This window comes from Lemur catta, chromosome 13 (genome assembly GCF_020740605.2).
Source record: "Lemur catta isolate mLemCat1 chromosome 13, mLemCat1.pri, whole genome shotgun sequence".
Classification (NCBI taxonomy): Eukaryota; Metazoa; Chordata; class Mammalia; order Primates; family Lemuridae; genus Lemur; species Lemur catta.
In genome coordinates this window covers 57796797-57811267 of record NC_059140.1, presented here as the reverse complement: position 1 = coordinate 57811267, position 14471 = coordinate 57796797, and positions in this window count along the sequence as shown.

Below are 14471 nucleotides of genomic sequence, written 5' to 3'. Positions count from 1 at the left end.
AGAAGAGGCCCACTACAAAATATGTCCTTATGACTAATGAATCTAAATTATCTCAATGACTGTAAAAGAGGATGCATTGATTAGTTCAATGGATGCTATTTACTGTACACCTCTTAGGAGCCTGTCATTGTCATAACCACAAAGGATAATACAAAACTGAGTAATCTCACAGCTCTCAAAGGCTAATGTGGGCAGGGTTTCTGGGTCCAGATGTTCTGAGACATTATAAAATTTGAGTATGAAGGACTTTCCACTGATTCCCTTTGTATTACCACTGGATGTGGCATTCCTAAATCTTCAGTTTTACCTGAATGAGAGAGAGAAAGAGAAAGAGATAGTTGGAGACCTCCCAATTCCCTAACTAATTCAATGCTTTGTGATCACCCCTTAGATATCAAGTACCTTGTAAGGGTCAGGCAAAACAATGGTGGAAAAGGTAGTTTCTGTCTTCATGAAGTTTGTGTTCTATATCAACAACTCCAAGTCATTGAACTTCAGACAAGAACAATCCAGATGTGCTTGCTAAGTTTCCCACTGAGTAGCTGCAGCAGACACTACAGCTAGAAATCTGCTGGCCCTCCAAAATTTTGGCCTTAAAATGGGGGCCTCATACTCAACCATTGCTCAAGAAACGTGCTGATTCAGAAGCAGAGGCTCTGAACCACAGGAAGCTTTCTGGGCTCCAACCTCTGATTCTGACTGTGTGTAGAGTGGATCTCATAGTTGCTTTCCTCAGAAACTTCCCATGTGATTTTTCTTGAGCAGTCAATTTGGACAATTACATTTTTTCATGTAATCTGATTCTGTTCCAACATTTTTTTAAACCTGTATCTTGCTTTGCATGATTGGTGGTGGATCTACCAGCTTTCACTCACGGGAACTTGAGGATGTCCCCTGTGGCTTGTGACTGCGATGGCCTGTTACTGGCTATCCCCATGATGTTCCTCAGCCTGACACCATTTTCAGGTTTAACTCTTAAGAGAATGCCAATATTGAGAGCATTTTTTCTTCAGATTAAATATCTGTAGTCCATAGTTCTCTATCATCAATCTATGCCTTATTTTGAATTCTTCTTAAAAGCACTTTCAACTTCCTACTGTATTCAAAGCACAGCATGTTATAAGTGCATTTATATATTCTTTTTAAAAAGTGACTCAAATTAACCTCCTCACCTTGGTTCAACATATACCTAAAAGAAAAAGCATCATGTATCCATCAATCATTTGAATCCCTTATTCCAGCTAGAAGACTGATCACTTTAAGGACATTCACTTATTTCTCTGTGCACGGAGAGTATGAACTTTTCATTGCATTTTAATTCATGTTTTCCCCCTTTTATTGTCATATTACCTGTCAAATATGAACTTTGTATCCCAAGTTTCTTTTCCCTTATATAGCAATGGGAATATTTCGTTAGCTGTTTTTCTTTCTTCTCACATTCTTTCCCCCTCAAATTTGTGTAAAAATGGCATTTTGACTTCCTTTGTTTATTTTATAGCAGATATATGTTAAACTGAGAAAAAATAGGAGTCTTCCTTCTGAAGTCTCTTTTAGAGACCATTGGAAACATACAGAATCTATTTGCTCGGCTTTAAACTGCCCAAATTTGAACATCATTCTGAAATTAAAGCTGTCTCTGAGGACTGATGACATTTGATCTGAGTAACAGCGATGATACTCAGTTGAGGTTGTTCTTTCTATATGGTTTCAAAGCTGGAAGCTCAGGAAATCCATTAAAGCCAGAGTTAGAGCTGAAATAAAGGTGATGACATAGCCATTTGAGGTGAGAAAGGTGAGCTTCTTCAGAGGGTTTCAAGCAAGTGCATAATGAAGACAATTTTGGAGCCATGCCTCTGCAGTACTCCCAGCTGCCTAACTCGGATCTCCCATAGCAGCCTAAGGATGAAATGCAATATGACCTGATTAAACCCTTACAATGCTCCCACCATCCCTCCTCCATCCCTTGGAGAAACACTTCTTACATGCTGCCCTCATTTTTTGGGTCTAATTGAACCCTGCCTAATATAAGGCCTAACTTTTATGATGCCATTGAGAGAGGATGCTTTGCAATAATAGGAACTGCTTTTTCTCTCCAGAGCACAACACAGGATGAGTGAAAAGCATTCTTTACCATTGCCACATAATGGAGAGGGATTACATCTACCTGTAGCATCACTGCAGAAGTTACCTGCTTGCATCTATTAGAACTCATTAAGCAGTGCCTTTTATTCCCTTGGCTCCCAGCCTCCTTGACAGCTTTAGCTGAACAAGATCTCCAACCATTCTCAGCAACCTATATGCTCCAACAGGCCCTGCATTAAGACTATTCTAGGATAAGCAAAGCGAAATCTTATATTTTGTTTCTCAATCCAGACAACCAGTATCATCTGTCTTTTGGGAGGTTACTGTTGGGAGTCTTGTCACTCAGACACAGCAATGGGCATGAAGGCTCCTTTGATTATATTTCAATTCCTTAACAGGAACTGTGCTGTTACATCATTTGCCTGCTAAAAACCCATAGAGGTTCTTGTCTTGCTAAATATAATTCTGTTGCAATTACTGTCAAACATTAAATTAAAAGTAGTTAGCTCATTAACAGCTCCCCCCCAACAATCGATTAAAAAGTTTTATTTTTTAATATTAATAAAGATGGCTGGCATTTATGTAGGAACTCCTTTTTCATCTTTGGAATCTAATTACAGTCACTTGGAATGCTCATGTTTTACTTGGTCCCTGAGTTCCTGGGGCATCTGGAAGGGACAGGCAGTGGGAACAGATGGATGTGGCACCAAACCACCTCTGAGGCAGAGCCTGGGTCTGGAAGAACCAGTTGCAGGTGTGGGGTGCACAATCAAAGGCAAGGGCTGTCTCCAGCCTCGGAGGCATCCGTGAGCCTCAGCAGAGCTCAGATCCAGGGACTACAGGAGCAGGTGACACTTGAAAACAACAAGGCAGGTGGGCAATAGCACTGAGCAATGCATAAGCAAAAAAGTAGGGCTGGGGCCACTGAGTGGGTGGCCGATGGCCAGATTGCAGCAGGACTCAGTCTTGGAAGGAGCAGTAAATGAGGCAGAAGACTTCAAAAGTAATAATAAAATAGCAATTAAAAGCAGTGCCTTCTAATCCATTCTTACCATAACATCTGGAATGATTCTTTTAAAAATATAACACAGATCATACCACTGCACTGTCTGAATCTGCAACCATTTCGGTGGCTTCCTAAATCAGTGTTTATTACTCTAAAAAATGCAGCGATCACCCAGGGACCTTGTTAATATGCAGATTCTGACTTGGTGGTCTGGGGTGGGATCTGAGTTTTTGCATTTTCAACAAGCTCCCAATGCCTGGATGTCATTCTGAGTAGTAGAACTTGGAGCACCATCAAAACTGTCTGGTTTCACCTCATCCCGTTCTTATCCCTGCATGTCCACATGCCAGCCACTCTCAACCCTTCCCTACCTGATGAGCTTTGTGATTTCTGTTCGCTGTGCACGGGGTGCCACTCACCCCGCTTTCTGGCTCCTTCTTCCTGGTCTCAGCTTAAATGTCACCTCCCCGGGGTGGCTTGCCCTGACCATCCTATCCAAAGCAGCCCCTCATTCCCAATTATTCTCTATTAAAGTAGCTTTTACTTCCAACTTCTATCATTGCTAGCTCTTAATCTATAACCATTTATTTATTCCATTAATTTTTTATATGTCCCATTTAGATATAAACTTCTAGGAAGATAGAAACAATTATTGATATATTTTCCACTCTATCATTTATTAAATTCTGCCTATGTACTCTACATTGTACTAAGTGCTTTACATTTATCTCATTTATTCCTAGCATCAATTCTGTATTTTTAATTACTAGGTTACAGACAAGATAATAGACATCCTTTAAAAATACCGAACACAGACTGAAAGCATTTGAGCAAAACACAGATCCAGAAAAATGGTTATTGCATATGCTGCCTCTCTTTGCTTGAGTTTCACCTCCTTAGTGGAGATGTTCAAACTGGAATGACCACCACCATCTCCACATGGTCCCCATGGGGACACTGTCCAAGTGAGGATGACAATTCCATTGCATAGCTGGGCTAGTCTGACACTAAAGATAATTGCTAAATAGTAAAGGCAGAACAAAAAGAAATTCAGTATGGAAAGTAACTGGAGTCATCCACCCTACCCAAATTACTGCCAGCTGCTGTGTATTGTGCTCCAACCATGGCCACATTCTTTAAGAATAAGATCAGTCAAAATGACTAAGGAGAGATTTCTCATCCAGGGTAAAAGTGTTGCATACCACGGATGGACATTCGCTCCTCTGAACCACCTCTGCCATCAGTAACCAGGGGCAGGAATGCTCTGGTCAGGTTTGTTTTCTCTTTGCTGTAAATACAAATTCTGTTAAGAGTGCATTTTGACAGTACTTGGCATCTGGGGTCCATATACAGCTTTTCTGTGCAAGACAGGGCATTTGTAGCCCTTGCTTTTTTATCTGGGAGGGCAATCCAGGGTTGAGAATTAAGTATTAAGTTTCCATGGCCCTGGATGATCTTGAAGGGGAGCATATGAGATCACTTACATCATTCTCTATATAAGTAAACATTTCACTTGTTGTTGTGGAGGGAAAAGAGTTGAAGTAGGAGAGTCCTGGTTCTGACTCTAAAGTCTTTTCAAATGCAGGCTTAGCTGCTGACTCTCCTGGAAGGTAGAAGTGCACAGGGGCCTGTCATGGGCTTGTTATTTTTGATGGATTGCAGTCTAGCCGGAGGGCAGGAAGCTCAAACCCCCAGGGTCACGTTGTTGTAGCTTGCAAAGATGTGGAGGCTTGAAACATTTTATTGTAGCCAAACTCGATGAGCATTTCAGGTGCTTCAGGATCCCTTCCTCTTCCTTCTTCTTCAGGTTTGCCCTAGATAGAAAGAATCTTGCCAAATTGTATTCCTCTCCCGCACCCCTCCACTCATACATTCAAGCTGAATTCGAAAATTGGTCTCTAATTGTTGGATATCAGCTTGACTAGCTTTGAATTAACAGCTAAAGCTGTATTCATTAATCTGAACAGGGAAGAGCAGGCAGACTGTCACAACACGGCTCAGTTCAGTAGTCACGCGGAGCAGGTGAGAGAACAGGAGGCACTTTCAAAGTGCAGCAGCCGATCTCCATCAGCCCCGACAACCGGTGATGAGGAGCGGAAGGCGGCCAGCCACAGTGCCGCCATGAGATGGATGGCACACCTCAAAGTCCACCGTCCCAGGGGCATCCCGGCAATGATCAATGGTTATCCACAGCGATTAAACTTCAGAGCTTTTAAATGTCATTCTGGAATGGAATGCCACCTCATAAATGTGTTGTTTAACATTTATCAAACATGAGGATGGAGTGGGGTTGGCGGGCTGTGGAGTCACTCTTTGGAGGAATAAGAACAAAAGTTAGAGCTTTGGAAGTGGGAAAGCCACATGAATAAAATTTGATACTATTCCAATGGGTTCTCTTCAGCATTGAAATAAACTGGGGAAGAATCTTTTTTTGCACACTCTAAGACTTTTTTTTTAAGTGTGGGAATTCGTTGGGGTAGGGTGAGAAGAATGCACTCTACAACAAAGGATTAGGAGAAGTGATTTCAAGCTGTTGCTTTTACTTATGATGGTATATTTTGGAGAAATCACAACCTACCTACCTACCTGTATGCATGGAAGAGGTGGGTGGGAATGATTCTTAACTGCCAGTGTGTGTTAGAATCATCTGGGGAGCTTTAAAACATATCAGTCATAGGTGCTCAGCTGTAGAGATTCTGATCCAATCAGTCCAGGTTGGGCGGGACATATGTATACCTGAGAAATCTCCCCAGGTGACTGATATGTATAGTCAACATGAAGAACCACTGGCTTAGCTAATTTTTTAGGTTCTTTGGCCCTACATTTCCATGATTTTTCTTTTATATGTAGATATTTCCAAAGTAGAGGACAGTTATTAGTAAGAAAAAGTTTCCATCAGAACATCATATGCTGTTGAAGGACAAATATAGGGTGGTCAATATTTTTCCTGCCACCAGTTTGTATTTATGCATTCATTCAATCATAGATTGACTAAAGCTTAGTGATTGTTATCAAATTCAAAGTTATAAGTACCAGGACTGGTTTTACTTGGACAGGGCATGGAGAGGACCATCAGTCTGCAAGTGTACTTTATCTATGCCAGCCTCTATAAAAGGTGGTTGGAGCACAGTTCTTTGAACATCAGAAAATTATTGTTAAAATTATCAGTCTTCCTTCCTCCATTTCAGCCTTCTCTTCTGTTATTTGTTTTGATTACAGTCAGGTGGTGGCATAATATTGAAACTGCCCTTTATAAAATTAATAAAGGTCCACAAGGTGGGAACTGTGGTAAGGGCCTGAACTCTACAGTATAGGCATAGTTAAAAAAAAAAATATATATATATATATACACATATATATATATATGTATATGTAACCAGCCATTGTCCACTAGTTGCTTTCAGGAGTCATGTAGCTGGAGCTGATGATCATAAACAGTCTTAGCTTTCTTCATTGCTCCCATAGATAACATCACCCTTGTGAAACCTAAGGCTAGTTTTTGAGATATCTTCAGGGCCCTGCATTCTGGTGGACCAGATGACCCACCCAGACCAGTGCCATACAAAGTAACTGACTCAATTGGTCTTGCCACCCCCAACCAGACTTTCTCAGCACAAGAAGACAATTTCTACATCCCTATGGTTCTGCTCCAAATCCAGCCAATCAGCAGACCCAACTGCCAACCCTTTGCCCACCATGCTGTCTTTACCTTTGTCCCAAATTCCCAGGGAGATGGATTTGAGAACTTCCTCCCACCTCCTCATGTAACATCTGAGAAATTAAACTTTTTCTCAGTGTATTGGCTATCTCTTAGGCAGTGGGCAATGAACCTGGTTGGGCTTTAACAAAATTTTTGAGATAGTGACATGATTTTAACTGTCTCCTTCCTGTGTTTTCTTTCCCACCTCCATTCCTGCATTCAAGCAGACAGTTGGCTTTGCAATTTTCATCTCAGGGAAAGGATGAAGGAAAAAAATCATACACAAGCTTATGTCTTCAAACCGTGTTTGTTTAAGGAGATTGTTCTGATAGAGGCAATGCCCCCTAGATTAGCAAATTCTCCAGGGAATGAAAGGGAATAGAGGGAGTGAAGAGGAATGAAGGGGAAGGGAGAACAGAGATCTCAAGGGGCCCCGGAGACAGGGTCCTGGGCTTTGGTGGCAGCAAAAGTGATAGGGAGGCAGTGAAACCTAAGAAGGGTGGTAAGTGAGACCTAAGGGAAAAGGTGACCAAGCCCACTTTCCATATGGAAAAGCCCAGTGAGGAGATGGCTGGAGGGGCCCATCTAAGAGGACATGCCATCATGTCTCATGTCTCTAAGCAACAGCAAGAATCACCAGACCAAAAGGGGCCACTGGGAGAGGGTTATCTCAGTAGGGATTGTATAGGTTGGTGGCAGAGCGCCAGACCAGAGGATGGACAGGTCAGAGGATGCTAGTAAAAATGAGTGACACAGGACTGGAAAGGCCACACATTTGTTGTGACGCTATGTAACTCCAAGCAACGAATGAACACAAGTTGTGTGGTAGAATAGGAACCTCAGAGATAAATTGCTGCCCTTTAAACATCTTCGGGGATACAAACCCGAGTGCTATCTCCTTTTGATAGAAGTAAAAGATAAAAATGAATCACGAGGTGCAGTTCGGCAAGTGCATATAGTGAGACAGTCAGAATTCTATGGAATATTAAAATGGATTTCCATGTAGAGCAAGTCCTCATTCTGCTCAGAGAGTTCTGTTGCTTTAAATGAAAGCAGGAAGAGAATCAGAGGGGTAAGAGATAATTCCATTTGCAGGCGACAAAGTCTACTCTATTTGCATGCGAAAGTGTGGAAGACTTTTTCACTTTTTCATCGCTCCATTAATCTAATTTCAAAAGAGAAGGCCCAGACTGAAAACAGAGGTTATTCACATTTCAAACAAACTCCTTAGGCGTAATGAGTGAGCAAAGCATTCAGCTGTTAGACTTTGTTGCTTCTGTACCAGCTGGAGACAAGTACAATGAAGGTCATGCTATTTAATCTTACATACGCATAGATATGTGTTGTTGGGGTTGGGGAAGGAATTATTTTGAAAAAATGGCAAATAATAGATCTTTTATGTACCGAATATCAGTGTACAGTTTGGAATAACGCGTTCAATGGCATCTATTTCTGTCTTGTTTTGGTCTACAGAATGACTGACTGAATGGAAATTTCCATAGTAAACGATGAGCAATAGCGAGAGTCACATATACCAAACACCATTCCACAACATGACAGAGGGGTTTGGAATGACTGGAAATACTTCCACCCCAGGAATTTCCAGGACATCTGGTAAGTCAACAACATTATCACAAACATTACGGCCAACAATGTGAGTTTTTGCAACAATATATTCATTTTCCAAATGTTCCAGCTGAGAAAGCCACACAGAACATTCCCACCATCTAGCAGATGGCTAATGGGGAAGCCAATATTTTCTGTGGAAACCAAAGTTTCTTCTTCTAACATTAGACATTTTCAGCAGAGAGAACAAATAAGCATTTGTTTTTGTAGTTCATTCTCCCCACTCTCAGAAAGAGAATGTATTATAGACTATTAATTTTAAAAGGTACATAAGAAAAATGCTTTTTTTTTTCCTTGAGATTATAGAACTAAGAGGTTGTTAGATCGAGAAATGTTTGGTGGTGGTGAGAATGGCTACTGCTTTCTCATCTGGCATCAGACAGAGGGGTTGGAGAAACTTTAGGCCTTTATGTATTATTATAATTATTTTCATCATTATCATTGATTTGTGGGGTAAAATTTTTAAAGTATATGACTGGAAATGAATTTTCTCCTACCTATATTCAGATTTACAACTAGCTCATAGGACATGGAGATATGAATGGAACTTGATTTTCATAGAAAATGAAACAGAATGAAAAAGGTTCAGTGGCCATATTTACTTTAGGGAAGACTGAGAGGAGATAGCAAGCAAAAGATAAAACATGTTATTTGAGTAGCATTGAGTTAATACATCTAATTCCATAGACTACACTTTCGTGTGTCAGGAAAGTGGGTCAATTTACTTTAAAATATTTTACCTTCGCTGGTCATTCTGAAGCATTCAAGTAATTGCTTAGGAAAATGTGCTTTTAACAAATACTCTAACGAGTGGTAACTTGTTATAAATATATGCTTTTGTTTGTTTGTTTGTGCTTTAATTTGTCTTTTAAAAAGTTTGGAGGACCAAGTTGAAACTCCCAGTTTTCTGCTAATAACTGCAAATGAGTGTTTTTATGTCCCCGCAATCTGACTAAAACCCTTTTAAAAAATTAATTTTGATACTGCCATGCAAAAATGTTGGCATGCACAATTACACTTATTTTCATAACAAGCTAGTTCATTCTTTTAATTAATATTAATTAAAGTTACTCTATACCTACTATGTACAAGGCAATATGCTAGACTCTGCTGGAGACACAAGAAATTCACATTGAAGTTAATGGTGCAAAGACATACTTAATTTCGGTATGTTATTCATCATGGCTGCTTTCTTCCTTTAAAAAAATATTGGGTATCTTAGCTGAAACACCCATTTGGCAATTGCTGGGAGTTGAGCTTTCTGAAGCCTGTGCAAACTGGAGTCCAACTTCTTGTTCAGGGATAACTAATAGGCTCTCTCTGCCAGATGAAGATCTGCTCTTCCTAGAGCAGCGTTTGGTTGAAAATTGAGAGAACCAAAACCTTGTAAACAGTTCCTTAGTGTGATAGGTGAATAATTTTCACTTGTCCTCCAAAGATTACCAAGAACCTTAATGCCAAGAACCTATGAATAGTTTGTCTTCCATGGCAAGAGGGCTTTGCAGGTAATTAAGGATCTTGAGATGGAAAGATTATCCTGGGTTATAACTCTGGGTAAGATTAATGTAATCACAAGTTTTCTTATAAGAAGAAAACATGAGAATCTGAATCAGAAAAGATGTGACTATGGAAGCAGAGATTTGAGTGATAAGCTTTGAGGATGGAGGAACAGGACATAAACCAAGGGATGCAGGCAGCCTCTAGAAAGAGGAAAAAACAAGGAAACCAACTAATCCTCCTCTCAAGGCTCCAAAAGGGAATGCAGCCCTGACAGTACCTTGACAAACACACTTTTACTCAGTGGGACCCATGTCAGGTTTCTAACCTACAGGACTGTAAGATAATAAATTTGTGTTGCTATGAGCCATAGTTTGTGGAAATTTATTTTTTTTAACAGAAGTTTTATTTTTTATTTTATTATTTTTTTAATTTTTTTGTAGCCACAGTAATAGGAAGCTAATATAATCAAAAATTCATAAATAATTACTGTAAGTTCTGGACAGAAGATATAAGCCTGAATAAACAAGAGCTGTGGCATAGCTAGACTTAATCTTTCCTAACGCTGGCAGGGCTGTGCCCTCAGAGACCAGCATCGGTTTTACCCAGGACGAGCCAGGGAGCAAGAGGACCAATGTGTAAAGATGCTTCTCCTTCTGCTCTCTGCAGCCACCTAATATTTGCTCAGATCGGTATCCTTTTTAAAATAAATTGGGAAACTCCAGGAGATAAGCACATATGGTTTCCTTTTGAAAACACGCAGACAGACCTGCAATGATCAAAAATAATCCCAGAAAAGGCTCAGTTGAGTGTTAATGGGTTACTAACTTTTGATTTTAATATGACCTTTATCTACATCAAACACACCGTCCTGGAGGACTAGGGATGACAATGACTTGGCAGATAATTTCTGAAGTTCTATAAATTTCTTTGACATCTATGGTATTTGTTTCTTTCTAAAAACTCAGTAAGTTTCTAGCCAGTATTGAATATCTTAGATATCAGATATCAAAGAAAAAAAACTGAGAAAAACAAATACAAAACCGAAATCATTTACATGTGAAAGGGGAGAATCATCAGATGGAAGATGACCCCCTGGCCCTGGATATTTTCCATGACTTGTGCACTTTCCTGTGTAATAAGCAGGGATAAGATCTGCAGTCCTGCGTCTGGGTCCTGTTGTACCAGGACTGAAGTTGTTCTCACTTTCGAGTCACCTTTATTCTATCAGACAAGATGTCAACAGGTGGGATTTCTCCTGAGTCTAAGCCTCCTGAACACCTGAGCCTGACGTCACTCCTGAATTACTCTAAAGGAATCCACCATCTTTTTCTGGATTCCTCCCATAGATAGGAGCTTGGCCCACTGAATTATAGCCCTTACCAAATTGTACTGTAATGGTTTATCTGTGCCCCCTGCCAAATAGATTGTGAACTCCTTGGAGTGAGGGATGACATCTGGCACCTAAGGCAGCGCCTTCACTCACTGAGCACTTCATACATGTTCATTTCAATTGTTACAAGGGGAAGATCATTATCTCCTTCTGGAATTACTCGACATTTTCATCATCCTTGCAGCTACTAAATCTTGAATCCCAAAGCCATACTTGACTCCTTCCTTACCTTTTCCTTCCACTCAAATGTTCATTAAGTCTAGTTCATGCGTTCTTTGCAGTCATATCCCCTTTACATTGCTAAGATTTTCACTTGAGTCTGATTTTCAGCTCCTCATGCCTGAGTGATTACAGTCAGAGCATCCCAACTTCTCCTGAGCTCTGTGACAAATTAAATTTTCCCCTTGGCTATGTTGATTGTTTCCAAATATAATTCCGTGTACTGGTCACAGAATGGTTGGGACATAATTACGCAAGAAGTTTATTACAAAACGGGCACATCCCTGGAGTGTATGACTGAATAGGATTCTTTATTTTTAACCACTTACAAGATGTTATAGGTTGAATTGTATCTCCCCAAATTCATATGATGACATCCTAACTTCCAGTACCTTAAAAGGTGACCTCGTTTGGAAATAGAGTCATTCAGACAGGTGGAAAACCTATGGTCTTGGGGATACATGTGGCCTTCTGGATCCTGGAGTGTGGCCTTTTGACTGAATCCAAATTTCACAGAACAAATTCTTTTAATAAAGAAATTTGTTCCATGAGGTTTGGATTCTGCTGAGGGGCCACACTTGGGGATCTGGAGGGCCACATGTGGCCTTGAGGCTGCAGCTTCCACCTGTTGGAATATCACTGGTGTGTTTAAAGAAAGGGAAAATTTGAACACAGACATGCACACAGGGCAAATGCTCTGTGAAGGTAGAGATCGAGGTGATGCTTCTACAAGCCAGGGAATGCCCCAAAATTGCCAGTAATTGCCGGAAATTATGGGAGAGGCATGGAATGGATTCCTCCTCATAGCCCACGGAAGGAACCGGCCCTGCCAACAACTTGGTCTTGGACTTCCATCTTCCAAAACTGTGTAACAATAAATTTGTGCTGTGTTAAGACATCTAGTCTGTGGTACTTTGATACAACAGTTCTAGAAAATTATTAAATTTAGTATTCCAAGTGATTCTGATATGTTGACATAGTTTTTTAGCCAGACACTTATTACTCCCCTATATTAAAACCTTCAATACCTCAAAGGGTAATTATGACAATTAAACAAATTCATATTTATAAAATCCCATAACCAGGTTTGGCACATAATAAGTGCTATATACACATGAAATTTTAAAGAATTCTTATTGCTGAAAGCAGCAATATTGGTGTGTACATCATGATATGATTTTAGATGGCATGCATATGAAAACAAATTCTTAATATAATTGTCATATTAATCCCACAAGGTCTCAGATTTAGTTTGGGGTTCAGAGCAGTAGTTTAGTACTAACCCATTTTAGGAAGATATTACATCCTAGAAACATAGCATCCTCATGAATCTTCAAACCTTGAGTCTCCGGAGCTTCTGTGATCTATTGTCGGGACATGGGAGAGTCCCCATGAGGTAGGTAGGTGCTGAGATGGAGTTTTGTAAACCGACTGTCTTTGGCTATATCAGTGCATCTTCTGCAGTAAGATGGCACTTCTTTTGGTGAGTGGACAGACAACCTAGTGAGTATGAGATTCAAATATATGCAGTTTGGGATAAAAAAAATCCATAAAATTTATATGAATAGATACCAACAATGAGTGTTCACCATCTGCTAGGCATTCTACTAAATTGTTTACCTGGGTTATTTTATTTAATTCTCATGACAACCCATGAAGTTGGTAGTAAGTTATCCCCATTTTTTCCAAGGAGAGAACTGAGGCTCAGAGGGACGAAGTGATATGCGATAGAGCACACAGCTTGTAAGCGGCACCGCTGACGTTCAGGCACAGCCGTCTGACACCAGTGCCTACCCTCCTAACCTCCATGCTTTACTGCCTTCAAAAAAATTATGTTTTCTTCTGAAAGATCAGTATAAACACAAAAAAACATTTTAAATACATATATATGTGTATATACACCCTAAAGAATACTTGTAAAGCAGATACTTATATAAGCACCAGCCGGATCAGTAAACAGGAGGTTGACAGTGCTCTAGAAGCTTCCCACGCAGCCTGCTGTGATCGTGTTTCCTTCTGACGTCAGAAGGCCGTAACACTTATCCTCACCCACAGACAACACTTCGTGATAACCGTGGTGACCATTTTCTTGCTTGTCTGTAATTTTATCATCTATGCTTATAATCCTGAAGAATAGTCTCCCTTTTTAAACCTAACATGCAAAGCCTTCTCCTGCAGAGGCTCTCATCTCATTTCCCATTATTTTCCTACTTGAACCCTCTCCTGTAACTTGTGGTTGATTTACGTGACCTCCAACGTGCTGTACGCATTGCTTCTCCCTTCATATTGGTTTCCAGCAAATCCCCGTCATCCAGCCTTCTGTCCCCAGACTCACCCTTTCTTTACAGCCCATCTACCTAGGGGTGCTTTTCTGGTGGGTTTGTCCCATAGGGTTGCCTTCTCCCCTCAACTGCTCTGGTACTTGTATTATTCCACCTATTTTATGCTTTCCTCACAGCACTGTTAAATGCTACTGTTTAATACATAAAAGTCTTAAGGCATTTGCTACTGTTATTCACATTTTATTAATAATATTCATTATTAATTTATGCATGCAACACACATCTGTTAAACACACTGTGTGGTGGATGGAGGTTCTGCATATATAGTAGAAAATAAGATATACAAAGCCCCTGCCCTCAGGAAGCTTCCATTCTGGAGTGGAGAGACAATTAAGAAGTAAACAGGATAATTTCATATTATAGTAAACACTACAAAGGAAATGAAACAGGGGTGAAAGTGGTGAGCTGAGATCTTTTCTTCAATCTAGGGTAATAAACCTTTGGTCAGAGAGAACAGCTAGTGCAAAGTCCCTGTGGCAAAAAAACTTGGCAAGGAGTGGATGAGGAAAGAAAGTGAGAGAACAAGAGGATGGAGAAGTGGTGTTGCATAATCCCGTGGAGTTGTATAGACCCTGCTAATGGGTTTAGATTTTTTTCCAGATGCAA